The 21113-nt window shown below is 47.7% G+C and overlaps 1 protein-coding gene across 1 annotated transcript in view; it reads left to right on the forward strand.

The window, feature by feature from the left end:
- The first annotated feature begins 1178 nt into the window (after nucleotides 1–1178).
- The window catches only part of KALRN (kalirin RhoGEF kinase), a 659950-nt gene continuing 640015 nt past the window's right edge, over nucleotides 1179–21113 (forward strand). Inside the window, exon 1 of the mRNA XM_035710078.2 lies at nucleotides 1179–1263. The gene's annotated coding sequence lies outside the window, so the exon portion shown is untranslated. The remainder of the gene's footprint in view (nucleotides 1264–21113) is intronic.

The following is a 21113-nucleotide window of genomic DNA, read 5'->3' on the forward strand; positions in this document are numbered from 1 at the left end:
AGCCCCATTCCACCCTGGCCCCTGTCCCCCACTTTAATTGAAATTCAGCTTGCTGTAACACCTCCTTTCTCCCCGGCCAACTGGATCTCTCCATTCACACGAGGGAAAGGAACAAAACCCCGGAGAAGGCCCCCTCGGGGATTAGGGAGTTTTGACAGCTGTCCAAGGGGAGCTCAGAGATGCGGGCCAAGTCCCGAGACAGGACAGAGACAAAACGGGCGACCGTGGGAGGGAGAGATGGGCAGGGAGACACCGCAAGAGGGACGAGCGGGACAAAGAGTCACGGAGACGGGCAGGGATGTTTAAAGGGGCGCTGAAGGGGGGGACGAGGGAAGGACGGGCTGAAAAGGGGAGGAATTGAGGCGCGATGGTGGGGAAGAGGGGGCAGGCTCGGGAGGGGAGGCTTTGTCAGGGCCGAGAGGGGACAGTGCGGCGGGGCGGGGCGGGGCGGGGCGGGGCGGGGCGGACCGAGCAGGGGGCGCGCGGGGCTCCGCCGCACACCTGGGCCGGGCCGGGGCGGGGGACGGGGGGGCCGTGGGGCGCCCGCAGTCGCCCCCGCCCCCCGCGCCCCGCGGCCGCCCCTCCGCGCGGGCTTCTCCCCTAGCGCAGTGCGCGACCGCGGCTCCCGCCCCGGGGCTCGCTCCGCGGGGGGGCGGGGTGCGCGCGCGGGTCATTGTTGGCGGCGACTCGGGGAGCCGCGGCCGGGGGAGGAGCCGGGGCGGCGGCGGCGGCGGCGGCGGCGGCGGGAGCCAGAGGGGGAGCCCGAGCGAGCGAGCGAGCGAGCGCGGGAGCGCGGGAGGGAGGGAGGGAGCGAGCGAGCGAGCGGGCGAGGGAGGCGGCGAGCGGCGCGGGAGGGGGGAGGCTCGGGGAGGGCGGGCGGGAGGAGGGAAAATAAAGAGCGGAGCGGAGCGGGGCTGAACAATAGAGACGGGCGGCCGGGCGCGGAGCGGAGCCCCCGGCGCTGCGGGGAGAGCGGGCGCCCGGAGCGGCCCCGCCGGACAGCAGCCGCCAGCGCCCGCGGGAGGGGCCATGGGGGGGCCCGGGCCAGGCGCCCCCCGCCCGCCGCGCGCCCCGCCCCCGCCCCCGCCTCCGCCTGAGCCAGGCCGGCCGCCCCCGCCCCCGCCCCCGCGCCCGCGCCCGCGCCCGCGCCCGCCCCCGCCCGGGCCGCGCCGCCCGCCGCCGCCCCCAGCCATGAACCCCCGGAGGGGGCCGCGGAGGAAGGAGGAGCCGCCGACTCGGACGTGGACGCCTTCTTCCGGACAGGTAAGCGGGCGGGGCGCGGGGCGCGGGGCGCGGGACAAGTTTGGGGACCGAGGGCTGCGGCCGGGGCGCGGGGCGGGCTGGAGTTGCGGAGACCCGGGGCCCGGCGCGGCGGCCGGCGTCGGGGGGCGCGCGGGGGGCTCAGCCCACTCGCGGGAGCGGGTCCCGGGGCGCGCGGATGGGACGACGCGGCCCCCCCGCCCCTGCGCCCCGCGCCCCGCGCCCGCGCCCCGCGCCGGCTCCCCCAGTGCGCCCGGGGCGCTGGCGGGCACCGGGGGGGGGGCGGTCGCGGGCGGTGGTGGTGGTGCCGGGCCGGGGGCGCCTCCCAAGCGAGGCGGACGGGGCTCCGGGGCGGTGGGCGCCTCCGCCCTCCTCCGTGTCCTCCTCTCCCCCGGTTCTGGGAACGGATGAGCTTCTCACGAGCATCCCTCCTTCCTGGAAGTGTGAGTTAGCGTCCTCCTCTTACACACCCACTGGATCCTCGCCGGCCTGTGGTATTTGGAGTCTCGGGATCCGTGTCTACAGCTGTCTGCGGGCCCTGCCCCGCCCCGGGTCCGCGGTCCCCTTGCCCAGAGCGCATCCCGACCCCCCTCGGCTCCCACCACCTGTGGCCGGCGACTCCCCACCTCGCGTTCACCTGGGGCTGCCGCCCGTGCCCCGTCTCCCACGTCTGCAACCATTTTGTCTGGAATCTTTGTCCCAAGGAGTCCCGATAAGTTATGGGGCCGCGGCGCATCTGCCCCCTGTCTCCCTAAGTGGGGTTGGAGGACGTGAGCTGGCGGGGTCAGGGGGCAGGTTCGCTCTGAAGGCTCTCCGCACATCCATCTGTTTCCTAATCTCATTGCCTCGCCCTAGAGGTCATCTCTAGGGAAGAGGGTGGGGTGCTTTGTGGGGTAGACTTGTGGCTTTAAAAGTCGAGACTTGATTGGTCCATATGGTCCTTTTCTGGTTGGTCTGAAGAGGAAAGAACTGGAGGGCAGGAGCGGATGCCAGGGCCTGGAGAAAGCAGAGGAAGGCTCTGTTATCCTCTCCCGCCTGCCAGGGCTCAGCCTTGCCTCTCTCTCCCTCTCCTTCCTCTTCCCGAACCTGCATTCTCTACACGGTTCTTATCCACTCCTCACCCCCTCCATCAGTCTGTATCCCATGCACTCACACACACACACACACACACACACACACACACTCACACACACTGCCCAGGACCCAGAGCATGGATTCCACAGAGGCACCTGACCTAAGTTTATAACCTGGCATCTAGGAGAAAGGTTCCGTGGCCTAATGTTAACCAGAAACACTCATCAGGAGGTCTCCCCTGACATCCGCTCCCCTTCAGCCCCCCCTTCCTCCTCTGCTGCCTCCCATCTCTGGCCAAAGTCTCCCTTAGCTCTAAGGGGGAAAAAAACAAACCCTTGGAGTGTGAGCCTTCTCACCTTCACTATCCGGACCCCACTTTCACCTCTTGGCAACCACTCCTCCTTCCCCTTCCCACCCATCTAAATACTAGTTCTTGTCCATTCTCTGTCCCAGGCCCTTGGAGCTGAGTTCAGTTTCTGGAGGCCTGATAATTTCACACAGTGTTAATGGTGCTAATGGCCTATAATGGTCCGATGTGTTACTTTTCCCAGGGCCTTTCAAAACACAACGTGTGGCTTACATTTTCTAGCCCTGGCTTAACTCACAGAATAAATAACAGACTGGGGTCTGTCTCCTGTGGGACGCCTATTGAGGATATTCTCCTTCCTTCTTGGGTAGCCTTTTTTTTTTGGGGGGGGTAGAGAGGGTAGGTCTTATGTGCACTTAGAATCAGAGAAAGGTTAAATTCTCAATGGATAAGGCTGGAAATGACTGATGACGTGAAACAAGTTGCAGGTGGGGGGGTGTATGCTGCCAGGGGCGAGGTCTAGGGCTGCCTCCCTCCCATCCCCCAACTGGGTCCTCCAGGCTCTGCTTTCTGACCTTACCCCCTCTAGTTTGTAGCCTGGGCTGATGCTGAGGATTCTTAAGCCTGGAATAAGGCCATATTTTGTGACTTTTTCCCTTCTCATTCTCCATCTTCATGGAACAGCACTGAACCTGGTGGGCCAGATAGATTATACCTTTCTTCAACTGAACAACCGAGAAAACTTCAAACACATTTTCAAAGTCCCTAGCACTAAAGTTACCCCTTACATCCTGGTGGAAAATTTTGCATATGTAAGGACGAACTGGTGATTGCTTTGCCAAAACCCTGGACTCTTGTGCTTCTAATTAGGCATGTTTCATGCCCCCTTCTAATTCTGTCATTTGGGCCCCTTGATTGTTTTGGTATTTCGCTTCTCTTCACCAGCTGATTAAGCTGATTCCCTAAATCATGTCTCTGCAATTATACCAATTTATAAGAGTAGTGGGCACGCACACCCAGCCCACTACTCTTATAAATTGGTGGATTCCATACTGTCGTCCTAGGAATTCTCTGTTCTAAACCTCAATAATAGTTTTATCAATCATTTTTTTGATGTAGAGGAGGCGAAATATAGGAACTGGGAAAAGAAACCAATTGGAATAGAAAACCAACAAGGACTTTCCAGCTCCTACTAGGAGCCTTCTGCTGTCCAGGGTGCTGTGGAATAGAAAAGAAATATTCAAAGTGGTCTTTGACCTGGGAAAACTTTGAAAAGAGGTTTGACAATTATTGCTCACTTGGAGATTAATCAATTGGTAAACATTATGGTTCTATAAGATAAAAAGTTGACAGAACTATAGATGGAGTAGAATCAAAGGTAGTCCTTGAAGGGGCTGGAGAGTGGGAGGAACCGCTTGGGCAAAAGGCACACAGGGGTTTGGGGGCATTGACAGTGAGGTTCCTGGGCTGATCAAATATAAGGGGTAGGTTAGGGAGGAAGGGGACATAGAGATAGCTAGTGGGGCAGGACCAGATAGGGAGAGTCTGGGAAGCCCAAGAGAAGGTTTGGGTTTGATTCAGAGCCAGTAGGGAGTCATTTTAGGCTCTTGAGCAAGGACACATCCTGATGAAAGTGGTATTTGGAAAGGTTAATCTGGGGGTAATATGATTGATGAAGTGGAGAAAAAAAGGAAAGAATCCAGAGAGAAAGGACAGTGATTCAGAGCTGAGTGGGAGGGGGTTTGGTCTAGGTTGGTGGCAAAAAAGGATGGGGAGTCAGGGACAGCTCTGAGAGACATTTCCAAAGGCAGAAATGTGGGATTTTGTTGACAAACTAGCAATCGGGGAGAGAAGAAAAGTAAGCCCATGAGGAAAGGGAAGTAGCTGGGTTGAGAGTGTAGAGGACTCACAGTGTGTCAACTGAAACCGTCTGGTTGGAGACCGGTTTGCAGGGCAGGTAATAAGGTTGGCTTTGGGAGTGGTAAACTGGACAGCCAGGTGAAGCTTTTTTTTTTTTTTTTGGTGGGAAAAATGAAACTAAGAAGCATAGGCAAGAGATTCAGACTGGTGATGTGGACTTGGCAGCCTTTTGGGTCAAGGCTAGATGCAGCTGAAGCTTTGGCTGTCAGACGGAAGGAGTGGAGGAAGAAGGGGAAGGACTAAAGTTAGAATTCGGGGCGGGGGTGGGGGTGGGGGGTGGGAACCCTTTTTTGTAATGTGGCAACAGAGAAGACTTGATCCTGGAGACCCCAGGGAGTCTGCACGGGTTCTGATGTGAAGACAGGCTGCAGACAGGTTGGACAAGAAGAGTGCTCACTGAATGTGATGAAAACAGGGCCACTGCGAGCTCTTGGGAGCGCAGTATCAGAAAAGGCAATCAGAGTAGGGATTTGGGGTTGTGGGTAGGAATCCCTTACTTGCACCGTTTATCAGTGAAAGGAAAAAGAGGTTGGGTGCCAGTCAGAAGGAATGTTAGCAAGAAAAGGAGGGGTTTTGTTTTGTTTGTTTGCTTGTGTGTGTGTGTGTTTTTTTTTTTTTTTTTTTTTTTTTTTGCCAGGGAGTCAGAAGAGGTTTGTAGGTAGAAGAGAGAAAGCTTATAGACAGGGAACACTAAAGACGCTACATGACTTGTTGAGTTGGATACCTGCAGAGGTGAGACAAAAGTAGGTTCCTTAACAAATATAAAGAGTTTCATTTTGGTGAGCAGAGGAGAAAACTCCTCTTTTGAGACTGAAAGGAAAAAAAAAAAAAAAACAGGAGGATAAGGGAAAAGAGATTGATGGGGAAGTATCTCCTGCGTCTGTCTTGCTGTTGAGCTTTGGTCCTGTGAGTCCAGACAGTTTCAACTGGAGTCTTTGCTGCCTCTTGGACTTTAGCCAGCCTCAGACTCAACTCGGTATGTCTTTCCAACTCCCCACACTAGCTCCTTCTCCCGTCTTCCTTAATTCTGTAAGAGGCATCTCCCCTCTCCCAGTCATGATAATTAAAACCTGGTATTGTCTGTGAGGAGTTTTTCTCCTGAAATCATTCCTATTGGATTATCTTTCATCATCAGCCCTTGTTGTTTGTCGACAGTCTCTGCCCTAGTCCGGAGCCTGTTATGCTGCCCATGGCCTTGGAATGTGCTTTCTCACCCCCACTCCAGATTGGCACCTGCAGGCAGATGGCACTACTTTGATCCCATTGCTGCCTGGTTTATGAACCTGCAGTAACTCCCTAGTGTCTTCAGGGTCAAGTCCATACTTCATAGCTCAGCTGCAGCCAGGCTGCTCTTCTCACTTCCCAAGGGCATCATCCACCCCTGTACCCCTACTCTCCAAATCCAACTCCTTCTTCAAAGACTTGAGCACCCCCCTTCTTCTGTGAAGACAGCTCACAGGACCAACGGTGTTCTCTGAATTCTTAAAAATACTCACTTGTTTATGCTCATTTTCTCACTTCATTAGTGGTATTGTTTCATTTTTAGCTCTTTTATATTTAAGGCTTGTCTCCCCTACTGAAGTTACTTGTTCTTTGCAGGCAAGGAAAAAAAATCTTTTAAAAAGCTTGCGATTCATCAGAAACAAAAACAAAAACAAATCACCTCCTCCTAACATAGGTAAAACAAACATGGTAAAATATAAGCAGTTGTTGAATCTAGGTGGTGGTGTATTGGTATTCACTATACAATTCTTTAAACCTTTCTCTCAGATGATAACCTCATCCCACCTGGACAGAGGAACTGGATATCATCATGTCCAGATCATCAAGAAGATATTATTTTGGAATAACACCTATTGTGTTCAATTCTTTGAGTAAATATCACCGCTCCATCAGTGCAATGCCAGGCACGGAAGGGGAGGGGTTCTTTTGCATCAAAGGAAAACATCTCATTTTGACACATGCTTGATGATCCAGAATGATGCTTAATTCAATGTTTATTGTTCCTTTTTGATTCTCTTTTACTTCCACCCATCATGGGTTAGACTTTGGGTCACATCATTTTCTAGGAACTTCTTGGGGAGTATTGAGAGGACTTTGTTGTTCCAGAGACGGAATGCTGTTAACATTCCTAATATTGTACTTATACATTCTGTTTCTACATTAATATATTTTAGAACATATCAATGACTTCTAAACACACCATAAGATTTGGGAGGTTTTGCTTCATCCTGTGCTGCCAGTTGTCAATAACTTGATGATTGGCACATTCCATCCAGTTCTTTTTGATAATCTTTTGGGGGAATGGAAGAGGTGTTGGAATAAACTGAAGCTGTAGAAACAAATGAGATGAGAAGTGATAAATATCTCCCTGACTGTAAATATCAGTAAAACATTAGAACAGATGAAACAAGGGGTCCTTCTCGGATGTTGGAGAATTAACACTTTTACTTGACAAACTTCTTTCTGCTCCTGGAGGTAGGCAGTATGATATAGTCCAGTGATGGTTCTCAACTGGGGGCAATATTGTCCCCCAGGGAACGTTTTGCAGTATCTGGAGACGGTTTTTTTTTTTAAATATTTATTTTTTTATTTATTTATGATAGACATAGAGAGAGAGAGAGGCAGAGACACAGGCAGAGGGAGAAGCAGGCTCCATGCCAGGAGCCCGACGCGGGACTCGATCCCAGGACTCCAGGATCACGCCCTGGGCCAAAGGCAGGTGCCAAACTGCTGAGCCACCCAGGGATCCCCTGGAGACAGTTTTTTGATTGTCACAACTTGGCATCTAGTGGGTCAAGGTCTAGTGTACTGCTGGGCATCTTATAATGCACAGGATAATAAAGAATTTTCAGCTCCCAAGTGCCTGTAGTGCTGAGATTGAGAAATGCTGGTATAGCCAGAAGATCGTGGGCTTTGGAGCAGATAGCGTGGCACTAACAAAGGAGTGGAATCTTGGGTACATTGCTTAATATCTCTCTCATGTTCAGTCTTTTGCAAAAATGGGACTAAGCATGCTTATTTCACAGGTTGGGAAGATTAAATAGGAAAAACGTGTAAAAGAGCATCTAGCCATTTCTGACACACAGTGGTAGGGCAAGACCTCCTAGCTGCCCCTGTTGTTCCTTTTGGTTTAATTAAGTGAAAATGCTTACACAGAGGCTGGGGGATCTCCAGGAGGGGAGTTATGGGGGGCTTTTGCCATGGGGTGGGAGAGGGTGCCAGAGAAGTGAGTGATGGAGTTCTGAAATCAGAAGGCTAGGCTTGGGCTTTCGCTGTCTTTTGTTCTTTCATTCAATCATTTGTTTGACAGATATTTATGAGGTACCTGCTGCAGCTGTGTACTGTACTAGGGGAGTGTATAACATCATTATAAGAAAGAATATAGAGCAGGAAGGGAGATAGATATAAATACGCCCCTTCAGGGAGCCCTTGGTTATAAGGAGTGGGAAAGAAAGGTAAAGCCTGTGAAGGAGGCTGAGAAGGTCAGGCAAGAGAGCGGGAGGTGAACGCTCCCCTTTGCACTCTACTTCTCTGAATGACTTGGGCAAGTGACTTTAACATCTGTATAAGATGAGGATAATAGCCCCCTCTCCTCTTTCCTGCATACGACTGCTGAGAGACTCAAACAAGATACTGTATGTGTAAGGTCTTTATAAGTTGTAGAGTTCTATCCAAATACATGTAGATAGTTCCTTCTAAATCGAGCATTCTATTACTGTAAGTGCCTCTTCTGACAAGCATGACTTTATTTAATCTGAACTCTATGGGACCTTTTCAGTCCAGGAAGAAAGCAGTGCTTCCCAGTTTGGTTTCCCAAAGAGACTGGTTGCAGCACCCTTCTTACAACGGGTCAGGACACTCCTGTTCTCTCCCCTCTCCACAGAAGTGTATGATGTCACACACACACCCCCCCCCCCCACCGCCAGCCCTCCAGACCCTGGCACATGGCCCTGTGCCTTCTGGAGGAGCCCAGTGAGAATGGAGTTCTTGCTTCGGCCAAGCCTCAGGTGGGTGCAGCGAATCAGTCCTTTCCTGCTCCTTCTTGTCTGCACGCAGTTCAGATTCCTCCTGCCACTCCTTTGTGTGTGAATGACTGGCAGCAAAATAACTAGGAAATGATTGACGGCCACAGGGCTGTTGGATCAATAGAGCTCCTTGAAATCGTGTCTACTGAGGAGTGAAGGAACAGGAAGAATCAGCTGGGAGGACAGGAGAACTAATGCAAGGGAGTAAAGAAGAAACTGTTGGAGAATTAGCTTTGTCTCCTCCCCTTCTGCCCAGAGCGTTATTAGAAGGGAACTAACTGGACATTAGCTAGAAAACATGGATGCAAGGGACAAACAGGTAGGAGAGTGGAAAGTGGCAGACGAGCTGTGCTCTCAAGGAAGTGGTTACTTTTCGAGCCGAGCCGAGGCTTGAAGGAGGGAGGAGTAGGATCTAGATGGGGAGGACACGCTTTTCTGTGTTCCCAGGTTGGAACAGTGTTAGAGGGAGGTATGAGGACCCATGGCATATTTGGGCCTTCAAGGGGTCCACTTGATAGGACTCAGAGGATGCAGGTGGAGGATCAATGAGAGATAAAACTTAGAAGGGGGTGGAGACCAGGTTGATTGATTGCTACATTTATCAAACATTTACTGGGCTTCCCCATCATAAAGGGCTTTGAATGACAGGCCAAGGAGTTTGGTCTTTATCTGCAGTTTTCTTCTGGGAGCCACTAAAAATTTCTGGATAGGGTGGTGACATGAGCAGGAAGAGAAATCTGGTAGCCCTATGGAGGGTCGATTGGAATGGGAGAGGCACTGTTGGCCAGTGCTGGATTAGGAGACCACTGTGATAGGTTAGGCAGGTCTGAACTTGAGATGCCACAGTGGGAATGGAGAGGAGGGGGTGGATGTGAGGGACCTCTTGGACATAGTGTCTATGGGACTGGGCAACTTGGATATAGAGGCATCAAGAAAGAGGCAGCAATCAAGGATTACTCCACATCCTACAGCCTGGTGACTGGGAGGACGGAGGTACCTTAAATGAAAAGCAGGAGTTAGGAAGAGGAGGAGCAGCTATAGGGAGGCAGGAGGAGAGGGAGGATTTGGGAGTTTACTTTGGGACATGTTGCATTTCAGGTGTCAGTGAAAGAGCTAGGGGAGGTGTTGGTTCCGTAGGCGGATAAGGAAGGGAATCTGGAGCTTTGGAGGGAGGCCAGAGCTGGAAATACAGATCTGGGAGATATCTGTAAGAAGTTGTGGCTGGAGCTATCAGAATAGATGAGATAATAAATGAAAAGCATATACAGACTTAAGGGCAGAGGGCCAAGGACAGGGCTGTAGGCTCAAGCCTACAGCAAAGGGCTGGAGGAGAACCAAGGGAGAGGAGTGCTTGGAGAAAAATGCTGCAGAGAGGTGGAGGGAGATGGAGACTGAGCACGCAGCCTTGGTTCTGGAAATTGGGGGATCATCGGTAACCTTTGAATAAGTTTCAATCATGTAAGGGAGGTGGAATTCAAATTGCAAGGGGAATGGGAGTCAGTGGATGGGAGGAAGCGGTGGGAGTGCATATAGATGACTCTTTGGAAAGGTTTGGCTGTGAAGGGAAGGTTAAAAATAGTGAGGTAGTTGGAGATGGGTAGCAGTTGAGGGGAGGCTTTTTTTAGGTAGGGAAGATATGTGAATACCTAGGGATGGGGAGGAGGAAGAAGGTAGGCATGAGGAAGAGAGTGAATATTTAGGAAAGAGAGAAGCAATGGATGGAGGAAGGTCCTGGATGGGCCTGGAGGGGTGGATCTCAAGGTCGGCAGAGGGGTGAGCCTTGGGACCAGAGGGAGAGGTGGCGCAGGCAGACCTTAGTAAGGCAGCTGGCTGGAAAAGGACCTTGGCTGAGGGTGCAACATGGGTGATCAACGGCCCCAGTGGAGAGAGCGTCCTCTAGTCGGAAGTCCAGGGGCTGCCGGTGGTGTGCTTGGGGAGGGTCACTGAAGCTGAGGGCAGCTGTGAAATGGATGAACTGGGGTGGTATGGCCCTAGGAGGCCCTTGGGCAGAGAAGCTGGGGAGCCGGCTGGGAGATCCCAAATTAGCAATCTCTTTAGGAGTGCTGGTGGCTTCCTTTTGCAAGCGGAGGTGGGATTTTCTTCAGCCTGTGGTCGGGTCTGCAGAATTATCTCCTACAGAGCCTGAGGCAGAGAGGCTAGTCTCTGGGGTGGAGGGTGAGTGAGGGGAGGAGAGAGGGAGGTAGACCCATGCAAGAAGATGTCAGGCAGCTTCCTGAGGAGGGGTCCATGCCTGGCCATCAGGCGCTATTTCTGTCAGGAATGGAAGGTACTCTTGAATTTCCAGTTTCCTTAATATCTCTAGAAGGTCCTTGAAGAAAGAGGAAGCAGAGTAGGGATTATGGGAGAGTCCCTTGTACGTTCTTCTCTGTGAGGAGGGACCCTTCATACAATAGGGAAGATGCCAATGAGCACACCCATCCTTTGGCCCCAAAGCACTTCCTCTGGCTCTCATTTTAGGGACAAACCCAAGAGTGTCATCAAGTGAGGGGTCTTATATGGCCTTCCAGGGCGAGGGGGAGTAGGAATCCAGGGGCTGCCGTTACCATAAGGTGGGCCATATGGGACTGGATTTAGAGTCCCTAGGCTAGGAGGAGGTGGGAGTTCCCTTAGGTATGGCTCAGTCCCAGAATCTTAGTCTTAGAACAGGAATTGACAGGTGTGGCCTTGTGTAAGTTATACAGCCTCTCTAAGCTTCCATTTCTTCATCTGTAAAATGGGTAAAAAACATCCTTACCTCTCAGAATTGCTTGATGTTTAGAGATATAGTGTATATTATGATAGTTACGTACATATTATAAATAGTAATAGAAAGGGGATTACATTTTAATAATAGAATATAATTGCATGACTATATTACACATCTATTATAATCATATTACTAGCTAGATGAACCTTTTTATTTTCTGAATGATGAAAATTATGATTCTTCAGTAGCTTCTTTTTCCCGTCCCTTCCCTAACAGTGCAGAGATAGATAAGGATGGAATTTTTAAGCTTGTAATTATAGTTATTCCAGGGCATGGCAGGCAGGGACTGGGAATGTAGCTAAAATCCCCGCCTTTTACGCTCTTACCCCGCAGCGAGGGACAATGGGCATCTATGGGGGTGGGGAAACAGTATTGAGTTGGCAGCTGGACAGTGGGCCTAGGAGGAGGCCCGGGAGACTGGCAGATGGTTAATTGGATGTGACAAAAGGGGGCTGGGAGGAGGAGTCTGGAGTCTCCTGGGGGATTTCTGTCTCTGACTTTTTACTGTCCTGGAAAGGAGGTTGTGAGGAGGGGGAGGAGTGGCTCCAGAAGCAGTTGGGGAAAAAGATTGGCAGGACTCCATGTTGGGTGTATGGCCATGGAAGGACAGAGTGCCATTGGGAGTTATGTCACAGCTTTAATTTGGAGGGTGGGTGCTAGATGTTAAGTCTCTTTTCTGTATCCCCGAGCATTGTCACATAACGTGCTCAGATACTTGGATATGAAGAGAATGCTTAACCAAATATTGGAGGAGTATAATTTTCGCCATTTTTTGGATCCCAACCACTGAGTTTTGACAGCTAAATATCATTATTAGTTTTGATGAAAACTAGACAAAGCACTGGTCAATTTTAGCAGACTATCAGATCTCAGTGAGTGGACTCATTCTTTCAAGTGTCAAATGCCAGCTGTGCACCTACTAAGTGCACCTAATACCTACTCCCAGGCACTGGGAGTACACAAACAAGTGGGAAATAATCTTTCCCACAGGAGAGTAACAGTCTAGTGGGATTGGCTGACACATAAACAAACGATCACGGTGTAGCATAGTAAGTGCCATAAAGAGGAGTGCGTACTGAAAGTATGGAAGGATCAACAGCCTCCGCTGGATGGGTGTGGGACTCATTGAAGAGGGGGTGCTGAGGCTGAAACAGACGAAGAGGTGGTGAAAATGAAGACAGACCACTGTTCCAGAAGTTTGGTAGTAAAAGTAAGGAGAAAAAAGAACTGTTAATTGAAGGGACATTTTGCGAGTACGGGTAGTGTTCTGTTTCTTGATCACAGGTGTGATCTGTTTTTGAAATTTCAGAGAAAATGAGTGCAATTTTATGCATACAAAAAATTGTACTTGAACAAAGACTTTTAAAATGTGATTGGGTGGGTGATTCTTTTTTTTTTTTTCGGGTCAGAGAAAAATCACACAACTGGATTAACTAATCAGTATTAAGTGAGTGTATGCCATGTGCCTAGTATCATGCTAGATATTAAGGGTGCTCCTAAAGAGAGAGAGCAAATGGTCCTTGTTTCTGAAGAGTTTATGGTCCTGTTGAGTTGTGAGGACTGATATAGGAAAAGATGGCTAATTGGAGATCAATCAGAAAGGTAGTTTCACTCATTCATTGATTCATTTAATAGTGCTTATTGTCTATAAGCTAAAAGATAATTAAATAAATAATAAATGGTAAATAAGGTTTCATTTAGAGAGATTTGATTTTTTGGTATACTTTAATAGAACATTTTGTTTTTTATCCTAAAGTTAATTTCCTATTATGAAAGTAATGCTGGCTCACCGTAGAGTATTTGGAAAATACGATGCCTGTAAAGGATAGAAACGCCACTGTAATCCCATCACCCAGAGAGAACCCCTGTCTGTTAATTCGAGATTATTTCCTTGTGGTCTTGTTTCCTAAGGGCACTCTCTCCTTTGATCCATGGTGTGTTTTTTGATCATTAAATTAAGGTGAAAAACATATTGGGAGGTGGTAGGCTTTTTCCTAAATGCAGCTATTTCCCCCAGTTACTATAAATGTATGAAATACAAGACATTCATAAGCCAACTAACCTTTATATGGGGATAACATAGGAAGACAGGATCTGTTGGTTGTTGGGAGGGGTAAAGGCATTGACACGTGCTGCCAAAAATAGTTATGCGAAAGAAAAGTACAGTATCTGTGGTCAAGAGTGAATGCTCTTTCTCCCTCTTCCTCACTGATGCTAAGATAAATTCCGCAGATATATAGTCCTATTGCATATACAAGTACGTGTTTATACAAATGCATAGCTTGCTTTCTTATTGTATTCAACAAAAAGGAAAATTGTGCTATGCCTGTTATTTTGCGACTTGCTTTTATCACTTTATAATCACGGACATTTTTCCATGTCAGTACCTGTAACTCTACCTCATTTGTTTTAAGAGTTGTGCTACATTCTGTTGTATGGATGTGCCATGTTTTATTTAACCATTCTCCTAATGATGGACATTTATAACCCAGCCTTTCTGTGGACCAGTGTTTGATCTGGGACATTATTTTGTCCAAAGAGTAGCAAGAAGGGTCACCCATTATTTGATCCTTTTCAAAGGTGACTGTAGGACAACTGTAGGTTCAGGACGGTTTTCTGCTTTTATCCTCAGAAGAGAGGGAGGACAGCCAGTTCCTGTCCTCTGAAGGGTAACTTTCTATGTAATGTTTAAGGACGCTTTGTTAGTGACATTTAAATAAATGGACCAGGGCATTCGCCTCTTTTGCTTGTGCCTTGAAGTGATGTAGGAGCCAGATTTGCAGTCACAAGTAGCCAATCTAATAATAATAATAAAAATTTTAAGAAGCCACATATATTCTGTGGGCTTGAGTGAAAGTTAATTCCAATACCACAGGTATGGAAGTGCTTTAGGTTGTGTGTGCAAAACCCATAGTCTGTGTTTGGTTAGAAGAATCCAAGGATGTGATTCAAGAGACCTTGGTTTCCAATTCTGCCCTTCATTAATTAGCTCTGTGACTTGGCCAAGCTGGCTAACACGTCCGTTTTTACAGATGGGGCCTCTGTTTCCTCATCGGAAGAAAGAGGTAAACATACTTGTCCTGCCATATACCTCATAAGAAGAGTATGAGATAAAATGAGATACTAGAAGGAGAATGCTTTGGGCAAACAAAATTGCTGACTACACATGAAAGGAGTTTTTGTCCGTTGCCTTTCTCTGGGCTCTCCCTTGGTTTTGAGTGTGGTTGAAAGATGAGCTGGGGGACTTGGATGGGAGTGACAGCCCGTACTGCATTTGAGGACTGTACATTTTTTCATGTTTGGTAGGAAATTGGCAGCACCGGAGATGGAGTGAAACATTTCATGATATGTTCCATTTGTTTTTGGAAGAGAAGCGTGTGTGTAAGAGTGGAAGAGTGGTTCATCTAAGTGTCCAGAACGGCTGCGGTTTTCTTTCTGATGGGTGACAGTGTGGCCCGGTTTACCTTATTACTCTTTATTACCCAGACGTGTGAAGAAAATGTAGCTTTTAAATTTTCTAATGTAGAGCTAATCTTTCTCATGAGACCCTACTCCAACTTGACTAATTTATAGCATATTAAGTTTTTTTTTTCTTTTTCTTTCTCTTCCTGGGTTAGGTTTTTTTTTTTTTTTTTTTTTTGATGATTATTTATTTCAGGTGAATTTCTCAGTCACTCAAATTTTCTCCCATTCTCCCACTTCTCATCAGATTGGAGTCTGGGTGTGTAGAGATGCACACATGAACTTGTGATGGTAATGGTGGGGGCAGGGAGAGAATGGTGCTTGAAGCCACTAAATAATGACTGGTCTGGTCTGATCCTTGTACTGGTATTTGCAAAGGTGTTGCTAGACCTGTCCTGCTTTTTGGGGTATCATGTTACTACTCAGCACTAACATTCATATTCTGACTCTTTGCCTATGGAGTCAAAGCCCCTGCACGTGGTAGCCTCAGCGATCTGACCTCAGGCCTTTGATCCCTGACTCTCCGAGGACCTCTGAGTACCATCACCAGGGAATAAAGTAATAGGTGATTCCCCAGCTCACTCAGTGCCAACTGTGAGAAGTCAGAAGCTCTACACCTGCCTCACCTAAGTAGGTAGTCACCTTGGCCAGTGTGTGCTTTTGTCCCTTAACCTCTACACCATGTGGATCATGGCGTGTGACTGATTGGTAGGCATTCTCCTAGGGGCCCACTGCTTCCTCAGAAGTGGTCTTAGGATCTCTGGTGCCTTTCTACTTACGTAGACATTATCTTCTAAAGCTGCCTCCCTAAAACCCAATTGGGCATTGAGGTGGGCATATAAGAGGAGGCCAAGACCCTGGCATCTGATTTCCTCAACTGAAATTTTCCTATGTTCCTCTGATGCTTGATTCTTCCCTCATACCAAGAATCTCTCTTATGTCATGTCCTGAGTACTCTTTACCTCTCATTTAGAGTGATCTCAACACGGGCACCTGGGTGGCTCAGTGGTTGAGCGTCTGCCTTTGGCTCAGGTTGTGATCCTGGGGTCCTGGAATCAAGGGATCGAGTCCCGCATCAGGCTCCCTCCCTGCATGGAGCCTGCTTTTCCCTCTGCCTGTGTCTCTCTCTGCCTCTCTCTGTGTGTCTCTCATGAATAAATAAATAAAATCTTAAAAAAAAAAAGTGATCTCAACCATTAAGTTCCCCCAGTCTGGATCTTGATATGTTCATAGGAGTTTGAGAATTCAAGCTGCATACCAAAAGAATCCTACCCTGGATGTCAGGAGCTGAACATTGATGCTTTCTCTTTGTCTACTGCTGTAACTAACCTAAATTTCCATGAGGTAAATAGATGTTTCTGGCAAGAATAGAGGGAGATTAATTATACGTAAGGACATGTGAAATTAAAAAAAACACACACACTCTCTGTTTTAATAAGCATTAGCCAATAACTCTGGGGAGAAAAGTTTAGACATGGAGCTTCTATAGCTGTCTTCATGAGGATTCCATCTATACGCATATGTGTGTGTGCACATCAACAAGCACGGGTGTGACGATGTAGATTCTTCTTGCTAGCAGTTAGTGAGCACTGCGGTCGTCTCTTGTTCTGTGGTGCGGAGGGGAGTATGGTACAGCCTCTGTCTTCAAGGAGCTCCAAGTCCTAGGAGGCGAAAGGGTGGCAGTGGATTATATACAGAGCCGCACCGCTTCATCCTGCTTTCCTGGAGGTTAGTGTTTCAGTCTGGTAAACAGGACTGATGTTTGACTTACAGGCCTTCTTGGGCCTCGTGTCCCCTTAGCTTGCTTGGATCTGCCTTCTCGATCTCCTCAGTACCCTAACATGGCCAGTTCTAGTCAGTTTTGCTTTTTCTGAATAAAGCTAATTCCATTAGCATCAGCTTAGGTTTCCACGAACATATGTTCTATAGAAAGGCCATGGTAAGTGGGATCAATTTAAATCGATAATAAATACATAGAGAAATAAAGTCCAGTTCAGGGCTCGTTGCTGTGCTGCTTCCATGGTGGATCTGTTTGCTGTTTTTAACTAAAATTCATCTCTTTAGCACAGGAAGACTTTCGTGTTTTATAATGTTTCCATTCCAAGGCTCTGGGGCTCAAATAGCCCTAGTGGCTCTGAGCAGTGTTTCTCTTTTGACCAAGGAAAATGGGAACTCTGGTCTCTCTGAAGGTAGCAGAAGCTGGGAGACTGGTAGATCAGATGGACCAGGAAAGTACAGAGCAAAAAAAAAAAAAAAAAAAAAAAGCAGGTAAATGATGGTGCCAGATGATTAGGTCCAAGTAGAAAGAGTAGTAGTGGGCTGGGTGCCAGGAGACCAGTGTTGTTATTGATAAGCTTGGTAAATCCTTTTCCCTCTCTGAGACTGATAAGAGTTATTCACGTGGTCTTGAATGCATCTATAGCATTCTGAGCCAACTGGGCAATAGAGAAGCCAGCAGGGATAGAAACCAGGAGGTAAGTAGTGTCAGGACATATATGCTCTGGTTCTGTGAGGACTTTCCATCCTTCTGAGGCTTTTTGTCTCTGCAGCTAGAGACTACTTAGTCAGTCCACCTGGTGTCAGAGCTCATAGGTAACCCAGCATCCTTGCTTGGTGAAGATAGGCTCTAATTTCCTTGGGGAGAATCATCTTGGTGGTCAGTAGTGGCCTCAAACTATTTTGGCCCTTAGAGTCTTTTGAAAACCCAAGTTTCTGGGACTTCTGGGCCTGTGTGGAAAAGCCTGCACTTTCTCAGTCTGTTCCTTTGGATCCCAACCCTATAATCAGAGATGTACCTCAACACACTAGATAATGCCTTCCTTAAGGTTCCATCAGAGCTGCTCTGCCAAGGCATGGGGTGGGGGACGAACTCACTGATCTTCCTGCCAGCTCATGTCCTCGAACTTGTCTTCTTTTGAGTCAGATAGAGAAGATGGTGAAAGCAATTCAAAATCTCCCTTTCCTGGGGCATGTGCAAACCCAGCCCAGCTACATCATCTCAAATGGAGGCACTAGGTAATTAGGCAGCTATGTTGGCTTTTTTCTACGTTTCCTTCCACCCAGAATCCGTTCTCCTTTTTTGCACATTCTCTAGACCATCAAAGAACGCACATTTTGATAGAGGGAAACATGCCATTTTTAAACAGCACGCTGAAAGCATTCTAGGTATATGATGTGACTATCCTAGTGGAATGCAAGCACACAAACTGGGGAGTAGGGAAGCCTATTTAGGCAGATGTGGTGGTGGTCGTAGAGTAAGTGTGCTTGAATGGCAATTGGAAGAAGAGTTCATTATCCAGAGTGACAGGGTGGGGAGGGAGGAGTGTTCCTGGCAGAGGGAGAAGGGCAGGCAAAGGCAGAGAGTTGTTCAAGGTCATGGAGAGTTAGAGGTTATAGGGTGAGAGGGACTGGAGATGCATGTGAGATCTTGGATTTTCACATTCCAGGCTTTGGACTCTACCCTGTAAGCAGTGGAAGATCATAAAGGATTGAAGTGATGGAATAAAAATTAGAACTTAGGCCAGTACGGTGCTGGAAGGAGCAAAATTGAAGATGAAAATTCTAGTTAGGAAACTACTAAAAGAGAGCTGATGGATGACATGGGGGCTGTAATGGTGGTAGATTTTAAGGTTGAAGAGGTGTTAAAGTCTCAGACAATCAATAGGGTTTTGGCTCGGGTTGTGGGTAAAGGATGATGGTGCTTTCACCAAGCCTGGCACCATGGGAATACATTGGAATCAGAGGAACATTTCACAAGCTACTAGAGCTTTCTACTGTGATGGGGTTTAGCACTGCTCCATTCTTCTACTTCTTTAAACATTTTGAATATAAAACATAAACAAAATGACCGAAGGCTGGACAATTATATACCCAGACATCTTCTCCCATGAGGATGGTAAGTCTGCATGCCTGTGTATGTGCATGTATGTGCTTGTGTGCATGTGTGTGCTGCTGCTTACGGTTTGTTTTTTTTTTTTTATTTTTTTATTTTTTTATTTTTTTTTTTTGCTTACGGTTTGGATGCAAATGTGTGTGCTGCTTCCATCATACTGAGTTCTTGACACAGTATCATTTTTCAGCATTAAAATTCCCATCACCTCCCAGAAGTGCTCCCTTTAGGATCCATTTCTGCTTGGCTCAGTGTGCACAAACATTCCAGTGGGATTGATTGCTTGTGTCAAATTAATTTTTTCCCTTCCCAGAGAGTGTCTACCATGTGCAAAGCGGGGAAATCCCCAGGCCTCTAGCCAAATGCAAGTTCAGAGAGACGAGTAAAATCAGGCTTGGGTCAAGAATTGGCCTTGATGGCCACAGAGGCTGCACCTGGCTGCTTAAGCCACTTTTCCCAGCATGCTTTGTGACTGTTCCTAGGCAACCGGAAAACTTGAGGCTAGGTAGAGATAGCTGCTTATGAGAAGCTCGCGTCTTTGCAGTATTAGCTGTGGCACAACTTCCTCTGCTATGCCCTATTTTCCCATTACTGATTTCTGTAAAGCTTGCAGAAGCCTCTGGAAGCAAGTGGAGAGAATGCTGCTGTCCTTCACCTGACTGCTGGGTGAACCTCGGAGGGGAGCTCTGGGATAGTTTTCCTTTCAGTCCTAATCCTGATGCTTCTCTGCAGTTTTGGTGGACACTCAGAATGGACTTCTCACGCCTTTCCCTAGCGGGTAGCCCGGAGTTGCATGGCGCTCAGCCAGCCAATCTTACCACGTTGTACCTGACTCCAGACGCCAGACTAGGGCCCTTTCCCACAACTGGAACTGTCGGTGCACTGACCTGTGTACACCAGGATGGTTGAGGCTATACTATCCACTGGTGAACTAACTTGTATCTCAGCGGTAGAAGCTGAGATGTGTGATAAAGTCTCCCTGAGAATGGTGATGCACACTTTCCCTATAACCTGAAATTCTGGAAGTCTTAAAAGAATTAGCCTAGATTAATTTAATTAATCTTAAAGTTAATGATTTGCATTCATTAACTTTAACTCTAAGTTCAGCTTTGTGGGTTATCGGTATCAGTAGGTCCAATCAAAGTTTCCTTAAGAGTTTATTGTCTAAAAAAAAAAAAAAAAGAGTTTATTGTCTATAGTCTAGTTGAATATAGCTCTTTAATGAGTGCGGTTATGGCAAATATCTTAGCTCATTCCTTTAACCACCAGACCTCAGAATCTTTGGAACTTGAAGAAGTCTGTGAATGCCTCATCCCAAAGGGTAAAAATGCTAAAACGTCCACATTATCTAGTGTAACAATTACTTCTTTTGGTGCATGTTATGTGGGATTTGGATTCCATTTGCCAAGAACTTTTACATAAATCAATAACAGAAATGATTTTTAGCATTTCCCAACAGATTCTGTAATGTATCACTTCTAGTGGAGGGCACACATCAGACTTTCTTATATAATTTGATTCTCTATAATTCTCACAGAATCTGATTGTAATGTCTGGCTTTTGAGCCAGGACAGTTGGACTGCTGGAGGGGTACCGGGTTCACAGGAATGTGCTAAACTGTTGCCAGAGTGTTTCTTCCTCCCCACTTACCGTGCCACCCGACATGTCTCTTGAATCCAAGAGGAGGTCATCTACTTTTTTCTCTCTACCCAGTTTCTACACTTTTACAGCCTTTCAATATGTTCTACTTGGCTTGTTTTGATATGTTTATTTGGTTTGTTATTCACAGAGGTAATACTCTGACTGAGAGGTGTTTCAGACCATCCTAATTATTTTATCTAGCCTGATGCTAGGTGTTGAATAAGCATATTTGTCATTTCTCCCTTAGCTTTTAGTTTTCCCCGTGAGAAGGACCAAGGCAGCTGCTCAGATGGGGTCTTTTCTGGCAGACCCATAGCCAAGTATGCGATCATGTGCTCCCTTAGGTTTCCCAGAGGCCCTGGGACCATAGAACTCTAGATTTGGCAGGACCTGATGCCAGAAGTGGCACCATGAAATCCAACCCTAAATCTCTTTAATGTAGATCAGAAGGGCAATTCCTTTAGGACTCTGTCAAGCACACTGGTGGGTGCCATTTTTCCCCATGCCAAGACTTTTAAATTCTTATGCATTTACATAATTCTGTATCCAGGTACATGCTTTATTCATTCTTTCCAAGACTCTTGATATGTGCACTCCTGAGGCTTTGTTCTCTGGGACTTTTCCATTTCTGGGCTGTTGGATTCAATTTTATCTCCCCATACATCAGCTTAGATGGTGAGAACCTTGCAAATTCCTGGAGAGCCTTTGTGGAGGTTAAGAACAAAGGAGGTAATTTATCTCTTCAAGTGTCAGGGCTTTTAACCC

The sequence above is a fragment of the Canis lupus genome, chromosome 33 (genome assembly GCF_003254725.2).
Source record: "Canis lupus dingo isolate Sandy chromosome 33, ASM325472v2, whole genome shotgun sequence".
Classification (NCBI taxonomy): domain Eukaryota; kingdom Metazoa; phylum Chordata; class Mammalia; order Carnivora; family Canidae; genus Canis; species Canis lupus.